This window comes from Dendropsophus ebraccatus, unplaced genomic scaffold, assembly GCF_027789765.1.
Source record: "Dendropsophus ebraccatus isolate aDenEbr1 unplaced genomic scaffold, aDenEbr1.pat pat_scaffold_1088_ctg1, whole genome shotgun sequence".
Classification (NCBI taxonomy): domain Eukaryota; kingdom Metazoa; phylum Chordata; class Amphibia; order Anura; family Hylidae; genus Dendropsophus; species Dendropsophus ebraccatus.
This window is the reverse complement of record NW_027208505.1, coordinates 42,856-56,752: the sequence shown is the minus strand read 5'-3', so window position 1 is coordinate 56,752 and position 13,897 is coordinate 42,856. Positions and strand designations below refer to the sequence as shown.

The window sequence follows — 13,897 nt, the reverse complement described above, 5'->3', positions numbered from 1 at the left end:
AAAACTTGCCCAAGATGTCGCTAGCAGCTGATGCACTACAATGGGAATTTTGAACGGACGGAGAGAATAGCCAAAGCTTTACTCAAGGCATCTTCTGCATGACAACCACACAAGGAAAGACCCGGCCAACTCCCAGCTCTGACCCAGTAAGAGGACTGATATAGGACCTAGAATACCGGTTACTGTAATATAGTAATCTGACTGGCCAATCCTTATCTTCTGTATGTCCAGCGAGCCACCTGCAGTACTCTCCCACAAGTACAGCCCGTTCATAGCTTCAGATATATTTTGCAACATCTTCTGCCACTCCTTGGGTGAACTTGCTGGTCAGCACTATCACATCCTTGTCCTTGCTGTATTGCTCACCTATCAGTGCACGCAATGTTCGCAGTTCGGTGGTTGGTATAGTGCGGTGGGACGCGTTGTAAATGGTGTCAATGTGGACCAAAGGTTCAGCTTCATACAAGTAGGAAAAAATAAAGAATTCCAGAGACCTTCCCTGAGTGCTGTACTTAGTCCAGATCAGAGCAGAACTGGGCATGAGTTTCTCCAAATGTTTTTGAGAAGAAAAGGGCCAATTTTTGCACTACATCCTGGCCTATGATACAGTCTACACGAAGATATCCAATGTTTACCCGGGAGGACTTCATATTTGATGGAATGGTCAACCAGGAACTGCAGATGCTCCGGGGTTGGGATAGTCTCTACGTCTTGCTTCTCTATGGTGTGCTCTGGCTCATACGAGACGATGAGACGAGGTCGTTCAGTGAACCTGAACCCCAGCTGTGAAGACATGGCCAAGGTGTATGGATCGAAACGTGGAGAATTTCCCCACTTTTTATTGCTTGCTCAATGGTTTCCTGCATTCCTACCAAGTTCTCGGGAAGCAGTAATTATCCAGCAGGACTTTGGCCATGTCCAGCACCAGGGATGGCTGAAACACTGGGTTACGCATGCATTGCAGAATAAGAGGAGGAATATCAGTCTGGGATAATAAGGAGAATGATGGCCGGAGCTTCAGTCCCAACGTTCCTGTCTCCACCGCCGTCTCCCTCTCTGCTCCACGTCTGAGAATGAAGATTAGACCAGGACAGGGAACAGCCAATTCTCTTTATCTCTGCTAAACCTTTAATCACATTAATGGAATGAGAGCATCAGCACAAGGGATTTCTGGGGAAAACAGAGCGCTGCCTGAAACAGGAGCATCTGCTCCGGGAATGGGTGACAGGGACTCCATCTACAACTCAATAGAAGGCAGTGCAGAAGATGGAGGACTAGCTACCCCAACAATGACACCTCTGATGGACAGTGACGCTGCGTGACCTCTACATGTGTCTCCATCCCAGCTCTGTACATGGGGGGAACTGACCATTAGGGTGGAGCAAGAGCGAATGGGGCCGGGGGAAGATCAGCCGAAGCTGAAGGTGGGTTGATGGGTGTGTGTCTGGGACTTTAAAGGGGTAACCCAGGCAGGAGTCTTTTATTCTGCATCCTTGGGAAAAGGGGTGGATGAAAACAATGGCGTTTACTTACCACGCCAGCTCCAGCGATGGGGCCCACCTCACGCTGCTCCCGTCTTCGGTCTCTGGGCACTTCCTGCCTCTCCGCTGAACCATTCAGCAGCAGAGGCGAGACCCCCGAAAATTCACCGAATGGCTGAGGGGCCTGCCCATGTCACGTCTCAAAGTCCATCTGCATAGTTGCCAACAGTCCTGTTTTCGCTGGGGACTGTCCGGATTTGACGAGCCAGTCCGGCTAAGTAATATCCCGGGTTTGTCCCGCTAAGCACCGGCCCCCTGTGACATCACGCCCCGCCCCCGTAACAGCCCCCAATGCATTGAAGCCTAAGCATAAGCTTTTTGGCTGGAGGCTGTATATTCTGCTCCAGCCACCAGAGGCCGCTCTCACCTCCAGCTACAGGGCCGACAGTGAGGTCACCCACTCCTGCCTCCAGGATAGAAGAGCCTAAGGAATAAGATGGCCGTATGCAGCAGGGAGCCAGGTAATAAGGTGACCACATGAGGGGGATTATGCTGAAGGACTGGTTACAGGTATACCAGTCACAGTGTCATGAGAGCTACTCAGTATCCAGCAGTATAATACAGGGAGGTGTGACTGGTATATACTGGTATATAATCCCCTCATGTGGCCCCTCAGTATACCACCAGTATAATACAGGAGGTGTGACTGGTATATACTGGTATATAATCCCTCATGTGGGCCCTCAGTATACACCAGTATAATACAGTGAGGTGTGACTGGTATATACTGGTATATAATCCCCTCAGTATACCACCAGTATAATACAGTGAGGTGTGACTGGTATATACTGGTATATAATCCCCTCAGTATACCACCAGTATAATACAGTGCGGTGTGACTGGTATATACTGGTATATAATCCCCTCATGTGGGCCCCTCAGTATACCACCAGTATAATACAGTGAGGTGTGACTGGTATATACTGGTATATAATCCCCTCATGTGGCTCCTCAGTATACACCAGTATAATACAGTGAGTGTGACTGGTATATATTGGTATATAATCCCTCATGTGGCCCTCAGTATACCACCAGTATAATACAGTGAGGTGTGACTGGTATATACTGGTATAATCCCCTCAGGTGGCCCCCTCAGTATACACAGTATAATACAGTGTGGTGTGACTGGTATATACTGGTATATAATCTCCTCATGTGGCTCCTCAGTATACACCAGTATAATACAGTGAGGTGTGACTGGTATATACTGGTATATATCTCCTCATGTGGGCTCCTCAGTATACCAGCAGTATAATACAGTGAGGTTGTGACTGGTATATACTGGTATATAATCCCTCATGTGGCCCCTCAGTATACCACCAGTATAATACAGTGAGGTGTGACTGGTATATACTGGTATATAATCCCCTCATGTGGCCCCTCAGTATACCACCAGTATAATACAGTGTGGTGTGACTGGTATATACTGGTATATAATTCCCTCATGTGGCCCCTCAGTATACACCAGTATAATACAGTGAGGTTGTGGACTGGTATATACTGGTATATAATCCCTCATGTGGCCCCTCAGTATACACCAGTATAATACAGTGTGGTGTGACTGGTATATACTGGTATATAATCTCCTCATGTGACCCCTCAGTATACCCCCAGTATAATACAGTGAGGTGTGACTGGTATATACTGGTATATAATTCCCTCATGTGGCCCCTCAGTATACCCCCAGTATAATACAGTGAGGTGTGACTGGTATATACTGGTATATAATCCCCTCATGTGGCTCCTCAGTATACACCAGTATAATACAGTGTGGTGTGACTGGTATATACTGGTATATAATCCCCTCATGTGGCCCCTCAGTACACACCAGGATAATACAGTGAGGTGTGACTGGTATATACTGGTATATAATCCCCCCATGTGGGGCCCCTCAGTATACACCAGTATAATACAGTGAGGTGTGACTGGTATATACTGGTATATAATCCCCTCAGTATACCACCAGTATAATACAGTGAGGTGTGACTGGTATATACTGGTATATAATCCCTCATGTGGGTTCCCTCAGTATACCACCAGTATAATACAGTGAAGTGTGACTGGTATATACTGGTATATAATCCCCTCATGTGGCTCCTCAGTATACACCAGTATAATACAGTGTGGTGTGACTGGTATATACTGGTATATAATTCCCTCATGTGGCCCCTCAGTATACCACCAGTATAATACAGTGAGGTGTGACTGGTATATACTGGTATATAATTCCCTCATGTGGCCCCTCAGTATACACCAGTATAATACAGTGTGGTGTGACTGGTATATACTGGTATATAATTCCCTCATGTGGCCCCTCAGTATACCACCAGACTTCTCGGTCGGTTACAGGCTCTACGGTAGGGACGGGCTGCATCTCAATGGGAGGGTGCAGCCGTGCTGAGGGAGAAGATGGCTAAGAGGTTGGAGGAGTGTTTAAACTAGGGACCGGGGGGGGGGGGGAGGGCAACTACAATATAGTAAAAGAAGACAGAGTAGATGGAGCGCTGGGCCTAGATTATGGAACTGGGGTGGAGCGGCGGGAGGGGACAGAACAGTCACTAGTGACAAGAGGAAAGGGAATATGGACAAACATATATAATGTATGTATACTAATGCTCGAAGCCTCACTAATAAAGCTGAGGAATTAGAACTCATAATGGTTGACGAGAAATATGACATAGTGGGGATAAGCGAGACCTGGCTGGATGAGACCTATGACTGGGCGGTAATATCCAGGGTTATAGTCTATTCAGAATGACCGTAAAAATAAGAAAGGGGGAGGGGTCTGTCTATATGTTATATCCTGCCTTAAGCCTATTCTGCGGGAGGATATAAGTGATGATAATGTGGAGTCTCTTTGGGTAGAAATAAGGGGAGGACAAAGAATAATAAAATTCTTATAGGACGTGAGTTATAAACCTCCAAGTATAGTGGAAGAGTCAGAAAATCTTCTTATAAGACAAATAGATGCGGCAGCGAAGCAGGGGGACGTCATTATTATGGGGGACTTTAACTACCCAAATATCAACTGGAAAGCAGGGGGACGTCATTATTATGGGGGGACTATAACTACCCAATATATACAGGAAAGCAGGGGGAAGTCATTATTATGGGGGACTATAACTACCCAATATATACAGGAAAGCAGGGGGACGTCATTATTATGGGGGGGGCTATAACTACCATAATATATACAGGAAAGCAGGGGGAAGTCATTATTATGGGGGACTATAACTACCATAATATATACAGGAAAGCAGGGGGAAGTCATTATTATGGGGGACTATAACTACCCAATATATACAGGAAAGCAGGGGGACGTCATTATTATGGGGGACTATAACTACCCAATATATACAGGAAAGCAGGGGGAAGTCATTATTATGGGGGACTATAACTACCCAATATATACAGGAAAGAAGGGGGAAGTCATTATTATGGGGGACTATAACTACCCAATATATACAGGAAAGCAGGGGGACATCATTATTATGGGGGACTATAACTACCCAATATATACAGGAAAGCAGGGGGACATCATTATTATGGGGGACTATAACTACCCAATATATACAGGAAAGCAGGGGGAAGTCATTATTATGGGGGGACTATAACTACCCAAATATATACAGGAAAGCAGGGGGACGTCATTATTATGGGGGACTATAACTACCCAAATATATACAGGAAAGCAGGGGACGTCATTATTATGGGGGACCTATAACTACCCAATATATACAGGAAAGCAGGGGGAAGTCATTATTATGGGGACTATACTACCCAAATATATACAGGAAAGCAGGGGGACGTCATTATTATGGGGGACTATAACTACCCAATATATACAGGAAAGCAGGGGGAAGTCATAATTATGGGGGGGGGGGCTATAACTACCCAATATATACAGGAAAGCAGGGGAAGTCATAATTATGGGGGGGGGGCTATAACTACCCAATATATACAGGAAAGCAGGGGGAAGTCATTATTATGGGGGACTATAACTACCCCAATATATACAGGAAAGCAGGGGGACGTCATTATTATGGGGGACTATAACTACCTAATATATACAGGAAAGCAGGGGAAGTCATTTATTATGGGGGACTATAACTACCCAATATATACAGGAAAGCAGGGGGGAGTCATTATTATGGGGGACTATAACTACCCATATATACAGGAAAGCAGGGGGAAGTCATAATTATGGGGGGGGGGGGCTATAACTACCCAATATATACAGGAAAGCAGGGGACGTCATTATTATGGGGGGGGGGGGACTATAACTACCCAATATATACAGGAAAGCAGGGGGAAGTCATTATTATGGGGGACTATAACTACCCAATATATACAGGAAAGCAGGGGGACGTCATTATTATGGGGACTATAACTACCCAAATATAAAGTGGAAAGCAGAAACCTGCAGCTCCAGGAAGGGAAGCGGAGACTGGAAATAGTAACAGATAATTACCTTTCCCAACTAGTACAGGAACCAACAAGAGGGGGGGCCCTTCTGGACCTGATCTAACCAATAGGCCAGACAGAATAACAAAAATAGTGGTGGGGGGGTCACCCAGGTAATAGTCACCATAACAGAGTAAGTTTTCAATTATCCTTCAATAAAATGACTAGTAGAGGGGCTACAAAAACATTACATTTCAGGAAGGCTAATTTCCAAAAACTAAGAGAGGACCCCGGGGACATAGACTGGGACACTGCCCTGAGATATAAGAGAGGACCCCGGGAACATAGACTGGGGGGACACTGCCCTGAGATATAAGAGAGGACCCCGGGGACATAGACTGGGGGACACTGCCCTGAGATATAAGAGAGGACCCCGGGGACATAGACTGGGGGACACTGCCCTGAGATATGAGAGAGGACCCCGGGGACATAGACTGGGGGGACACTGCCCTGAGATATAAGAGAGGACCCCGGGGACATAGACTGGGGGGGACACTGCCCTGAGATATAAGAGAGGACCCCGGGAACATAGACTGGGGGGACACTGCCCTGAGATATAAGAGAGGACCCCGGTGGACATAGACTGGGGGGACACTGCCCTGAGATATAAGAGAGGACCCCGGGGACATAGACTGGGGGGGACACTGCCCTGAGATATAAGAGAGGACCCCGGGGACATAGACTGGGGGGACACTGCCCTGAGATATAAGAGAGGACCCCGGGACATAGACTGGGACACTGCCCTGAGATATAAGAGAGGACCCCGGGGGACATAGACACTGCCCTGAGATATAAGAGAGGACCCCGGGGACACAGACTGGGGGACACTGCCCTGAGATATAAGAGAGGACCCCGGGGACATAGACTGGGACACTGCCCTGAGATATAAGAGAGGACCCCGGGGACATAGACTGGGGGGACACTGCCCTGAGATATAAGAGAGGACACCGGGGACATAGACTGGGGGGACACTGCCTGAGATATAAGAGAGGACACCGGGGACATAGACTGGGGGGACACTGCCCTGAGATATAAGAGAGGACCCCGGGGACATAGACTGGGGGGACACTGCCCTGAGATATAAGAGAGGACCCCGGGGACAGAGGACTGGGGGGACACCTGCCCTGAGATATAAGAGAGGACCCCAGGGACATAGACTGGGGGGACACTGCCCTGAGATATAAGAGAGGACCCGGGGACATAGACTGGGGGGACACTGCCCTGAGATATAAGAGAGGACCCCGGGGACATAGACTGGGGGACACTGCCCTGAGATATAAGAGAGGACCCCGGGGACATAGACTGGGGGGACACTGCCCTGAGATATAAGAGAGGACCCCGGGGACATAGACTGGGGGGACACTGCCCTGAGATATAAGAGAGGACCCCAGGGACATAGACTGGGGGGACACTGCCCTGAGATATAAGAGAGGACCCTGGGGACATAGACTGGGGGGATACTGCCCTGAGATATAAGAGAGGACTCCGGGGACATAGACTGGGGGGACACTGCCCTGAGATATAAGAGAGGACCCCGGGGACATAGACTGGGACACTGCCCTGAGATATAAGAGAGGACCCCGGGGACATAGGCTGGGGGGACACTGCCCTGAGATATAAGAGAGGACCCTGGGGACATAGACTGGGGGGACACTGCCCTGAGATATAAGAGAGGACCCCGGGGACATAGACTGGGGGGACACTGCCCTGAGATATAAGGGAGGACCCCGGGGACATAGACTGGGGGGACACTGCCCTGAGATATAAGAGAGGACCCCGGGGACATAGACTGGGGGGACACTGCCCTGAGATATAAGAGAGGACCCCGGGGACATAGGCGGGGGGGGCACTGCCCGGAGATATAAGAGAGGACCCCGGGGACATAGACTGGGGGGGACACTGCCCTGAGATATAAGAGAGGACCCCGGGGACATAGACTGGGGGGACACTGCCCTGAGATATAAGAGAGGACCCCGGGGACATAGACTGGGGGGACGCTGCCCTGAGATATAAGAGAGGACCCCGGGGACATAGACTGGGACACTGCCCGGAGATATAAGAGAGGACCCCGGGGACATAGACTGGGGGGACAGTGCCCTGAGATATAAGAGAGGACCCCGGGGACATAGACTGGGGGACACTGCGCTGAGATATAAGAGAGGACCCGGGGGACATAGACTGGGGGGACACTGCCCTGAGATATAAGAGAGGACCCCGGGAACATAGACTGGGGGGACACTGCCCTGAGATATAAGAGAGGACCCCGGGGACATAGACTGGGGGACACTGCCCTGAGATATAAGAGAGGACCCCTGGGACATAGACTGGGGGGACACTGCCCTGAGATATAAGAGAGTACCCCGGGGACATAGACTGGGGGACACTGCCCTGAGATATAAGAGAGGACCCCGGGGACATAGACTGGGGGGACACTGCCCTGAGATATAAGAGAGGACCCCGGGGACATAGACTGGGGGGACACTGCCCTGAGATATAAGAGAGGACCCCGGGGCCATAGACTGGGGGGACACTGCCCTGAGATATAAGAGAGGACCCCGGGGACATAGACTGGGGGGACACTGCCCTGGTTATAAGAGAGGACCCCGGGGACATAGACTTGGGAGGACACTGCCCTGAGATATAAGGGAGGACCCCGGGGACATAGACTGGGACACTGCCCTGAGACATAGAGAGGACCCCGGGGACATAGACTGGGGGGACACTGCCCTGAGATATAAGAGAGGACCCCGGGGACATAGACTGGGGGGGACACTGCCCTGAGATATAAGAGAGGACCCCGGGGACATAGACACTGCCCTGAGATATAAGAGAGGACCCCAGGGACATAGACTGGGGGGACACTGCCCTGAGATATAAGAGAGGACCCCGGGGACATAGACACTGCCCTGAGATATAAGAGAGGACCCCAGGGGACATAGACTGGGGGGACACTGCCCTGAGATATAAGAGAGGACCCCGGGGACATAGACTGGGACACTGCCCTGAGATATAAGAGAGGACCCGGGACATAGACTGGGACACTGCCCTGAGATATAAGGGAGGACCCGGGGACATAGACTGGGGGACATAGACTGGGGGGACACTGCCCTGAGATATAAGAGAGGACCCCAGGGACATAGACTGGGACACTGCCCTGAGATATAAGGGAGGACCCCGGGGACATAGACCGGGACACTGCCCTGAGATATAAGAGAGGACCCCGGGGACATAGACACTGCCCTGAGATATAAGAGAGGACCCCTGGGACATAGACTGGGGGGACACTGCCCTGAGATATAAGGGAGGACCCCGGGGACATAGACCGGGACACTGCCCTGAGATATAAGAGAGGACCCCGGGGACATAGACTGGGGGGACACTGCCCTGAGATATAAGAGAGGACCCCGGGGACATAGACTGGGGGGACACTGCCCTGAGATATAAGGGAGGACCCCGGGGACATAGACTGGGGGACACTGCCCTGAGATATAAGGGAGGACCCCGGGGACATAGACCGGGACACTGCCCTGAGATATAAGAGAGGACCCCGGGGACATATGTAAGAGCATCCTGGGTAGATCATATGAAGGACACATACTGTACCATATGGGAATAAACGTAGTAGAAATAAGAGAAATCCAATGTGGTAACTTCAGCTGTAAGGGGGGCAATAAGTGATAAGAAACAAGCATTCAGACTACTAAAACAAGAAGGTGGTGGGGAAGCATTGAGCGACTATAGACAGAAGAATAGAATGTGTAAGAAGCAAATAAAAGAAGCAAAAATACCAACAGAAAGAAGGATAGCCACAGAAAGTAATAGGAATCCCAAAATGTTCTTCACTTATATAAACAACAAAAGACTTAAAACCGAAAATGTTGGTCCCCTCAAAAATAATCTGGGTGTAATGGTGGAGGGGGAAGAGGAAAAGGCCATCTACTAAATACATTCTTCTCTACTGTATTCACAGAGGAGAATCCCATAACAGACGACATGACTAGGGATAATATAATTCTCCTATAAATCTCACCTGCCTTACACAACAAGAAGTGGGGAAACGCCTTAAAAACATTAAAATCCATAAGTCACCGCGCCCAGAAGGTCCATCCTAGAGTAGTGCAGGAATTATGTACTGTGTTAGACAGACCGATATTCCTAATATTTATAGATTCTATTACGACAGGGATTGTTCTACAGGACTGGCGCATAGCTGATGTGGTACCAATATTCTGGTTCAATATTTTTATTAAAAGGTTTTTGTTATTTACAACATTGTCATTTCGTAGCAATATAGTTGCAAAGAAATAAACAGTACATTTGTACAGTGAACATACATAAAATAACAGGATAAGTTGTGGTACAGTATAGGACTTCAAATCGCAGCAGGTGGTGGTTGCGTGTTATCAGTAGTATGGAGGGTATGGGTTCTAATCAGTGAGGCAATACGAATCAGGTAGAAATAGTTGCGAACATTAGAATTGCAAGATAAGCAACAAGCTACATCCTATACTATGTAAATGAAAGGAACAAATAATAGGTAGGAGTTAAACAATAAACAGTAATTAAACAACTAAATAAACAGTGAGTAAACCAAAAAAGCTGCACCAGCTGACCAATTGGGATATATAATTATGATACTAAGAGCGTATAGGGTTATATAGATGTTATGACTAATGTCGTACTGGGATGGTAATTATTGTGTTGGTGTACAGTCCCAGAGCAAGAGGGTTGTAGGTTCATAGGGGGGGGGAGGGGGGGGGAGGGGGGGGGAGGGTAATGATAGGTCATTTCCCAAGGTAGCTCCTGAGGTGAGGGTGTGATAGCAACCAATTGCACAGAAGTGGAGAGAGAAAGGAGAAAAAGGGGGGGGGGGGGGGGGTAGGGAATCCTCACAAGTCACCGTTAGTGTGTAATGCAGTATTTGGACTTCATCCAAGGACCCCACTTGGTAACCAATTTACTATATGACATGGTATCAACTGTTATAGCTTTTTCGTATATGAAGGTAGTGTTTACTGCAGTGATAAGTTCTGTTAGTGGGGGTATGTCAGTCGACTTCCAGTAGCGTGTAAGGATTAGCCTCCCCAAGAGGAAGAGTTGGCACGTCAGTGGGCGATAGGTCCTTGGGATATGCTCAAAGTCCATGAAGAGGAGTATTAGTCGGGGGGACCAGTGAAAGCGTATTGGTATGATTTCCTCAACGAAAGATTGGAAAGAAGACCAATATGCTTGTAAGAGTGGACATGCCCACATTACGTGGAGAAGGGATCCTTTGTGTCCGCATTGTCTCCAGCAGCGGTCTGGGGCATCTCGATATATTTTGGATAGTTGTACGGGGTATAGTACCACCTCAAAATTGTTTTTAGGGCAGCTTCGATATGGGAGCTGCATTGGAGATGGCGGTGTACTATGGATGAGAGCGTTACCCATGTCTTATCAGAGATTACAATATTCAATTCTCTTTCCCATGACCTATAAGGATGTGATTTATGAAATGACATATAGTTACATAAAATATCATATATACATCGTAACCCCTTCATTTTAAAAGTGAAAAACTTAAACACTTTAAGCTCGATATATACCTCTTTTGGAGTAGAGGTTGCCCATAGGTGACGTATTTGACAATAATTTATAAAAGTCTTGTCTCGGTATGTGGAACTCGTTTTGCAGCAGTTGGAATGTCGGGAAATTACCATCTATCATCAAGTCACCAACCGTGTTTATGCCCAGCGTACACCATGAAGATAAGTTTGTGCCTGTTAGTTGGGTATGTAAGAAGGTCAAAGGAACCAGGGATAGAGGGATTGGTTGTAAGTTTCCTGCGCGTTTATGATATGTACCCATAGTTTATATGAAGAGAGGATTAGTGGATTAGAGTTGTGAAAAGTCGATTGGGACCAGAAGGGGAGTAGTAGTACCTGTTGTAGTGTATATGGTGCAACAGCTTCCTGTTCTATTTGTACCCACGGAATATCTTTAGGTTGGGTCCACAATCTTTTAATTGTGCAATAAGTGTGGCTGTACTAATATTCCTTAAGTATCGGCACTCCTAGACCTCCAGCCAATTTATGTTTGCTGAGAATGTGGGTAGCTAGTCTGGGTCTGTTGTTGGCCCATATGAATTTGGTGACAATACTTTGGGCTTTGGTAAAGAAGGAAAGGGGGACAGCAATAGGGAGGGTTCTAAATAAATAAAGAAATTTGGGGAGGAGAAACATTTTGAGAGATGCAAACCCTTCCCATCCACGATATTTCATGTTTAGATAGTGAGACGGCCTCCTTAGTGATTTCCGAAAGGAAGGGTGTATAATTGGTGTGGTATACGGACCTATAGGAAGTTGGTAATGTAATTCCCAAATATTGGAGGCCTTTGTCAGTCCAGTCAAATTGATAGTTGGTTTTGAGGGTGGTGATTGACTGGTCAGATAGATACATAGGCATGGCTTGTGTCTTAGCTGAATTGAGATGGTAATAAGATATCGTACCAAAGGTATGAATGTGGGACATGATGCGGGGCAAGGATTGGGTAGGGTTAGTCATGGAGAGTATGACATCATCCGCATAAAGAGTGATAATATGGGAGTGTCCTCCAATAGTGACCCCCGATATAGAGGAATCTAGCCTGATGGATTGGGCGAGTGGTTCCATGGCTATTATAAAAATTAGAGGGGAGAGGGGGCATCCTTGGCGGGTTCCGTTGGTGAGTGGGAATGAATTTGATAGAGCCCCATTGACAAATACCGTAGCAGTGGGGGTGGAGTATAGGGCTTCTATGGCACTCATGATGTTTCCTGAGAACCCCATGTGTTGAAGGGCGGAGAAGGCGTACGACCAACGTAGTCTATCGAACGCCTTCTCCGCGTCAAGGGCCAGTAGTAGGGAGGGGAGGCGGTGTTTCTCAATATGGTGTAGGATATGCAACATACGGCGCGTATTATGATAGGCTTGGCGGCCACTGACAACCCGGCCTGGTCCGGGGAAATAAGGGCGGGAAGGAGTGGGGCTAATCGGAGAGCTATCAGTTTGGCGTGTATTTTTAGATCTATATTTAGTAGCGATATTGGCCTAAAGTTTTGGGGGACATCGGGAGATTTCCAGGTTTTGGTAGGGTAACTATTAGTGCTTCCATATTTTCTCGTGGGAAAGATCCATCTATTATGGCTTGTTGGCAAAATTTGGTTAAATATGGTAGGATGATGGAGCTAAACGTTTTATAGTATGTGTTAGTGAATCCGTCGGGACCTGGGGCTTTATCAGGTGGGAGGGTCTTAATACCTTTAAAATTTCTGCCTCTGTGATTTCTTGGTTTAGAGTGGCAAGTTGGGCTAGGGGATAGTTTGGTGTAGTTAGTATCTAAAAAATCTTGGGTAAGGTGGGGTAAGGTTGGGGGTCTATAGTGTGATCAGCCAGGTTGTATAAGTGGGCATAGTATGTGCCAAAACCGTTGGCTATATCCGTGGGGGGTATAATTCTCCCCAGATACTGGGTGTAAGAGGAAGGGGATTTTGGATTTGGTGTTGCGGCTTTTAAACGGGCCCCGCCAATAATTTTCCCGCTTTATTATCCTGGGAATAATAGCGAGCTTTGACCTTTTTTAGGTTCTTTCATAGTCCGACAACAATAGTCCTCTAAGCTCTAAGCGGAGGTCACTAAGGGTAGCAGCCACTGAAGGGGAGGGGAGGTTCTTATTAGCAGTTTCTGCATGACGGATGCTAAGTGAGTAGGTCAGTAATACGTTTGCTCTATTTTTCTTCATAGTGGCACCAATTTAATAAAGGAGCTCTTATGTTACGCTTTATGTGCGTTCCATAAGGAGAATGGGGATATCGGTGAGGTAGTATTTGTTGCGAAATAATCTTTCAAGTCTTTCAGGTATTAGCGGACCATAA

At 47.7% G+C, this 13,897-nt stretch overlaps 1 pseudogene; it reads right to left on the bottom strand.

Annotated features, from left to right (window-relative positions):
* Positions 1–176: 176 nt before the first annotated feature.
* LOC138774779 (retinol-binding protein 3-like) lies at positions 177–12,932 on the bottom strand (annotated as a pseudogene).
* Positions 12,933–13,897: the final 965 nt, after the last annotated feature.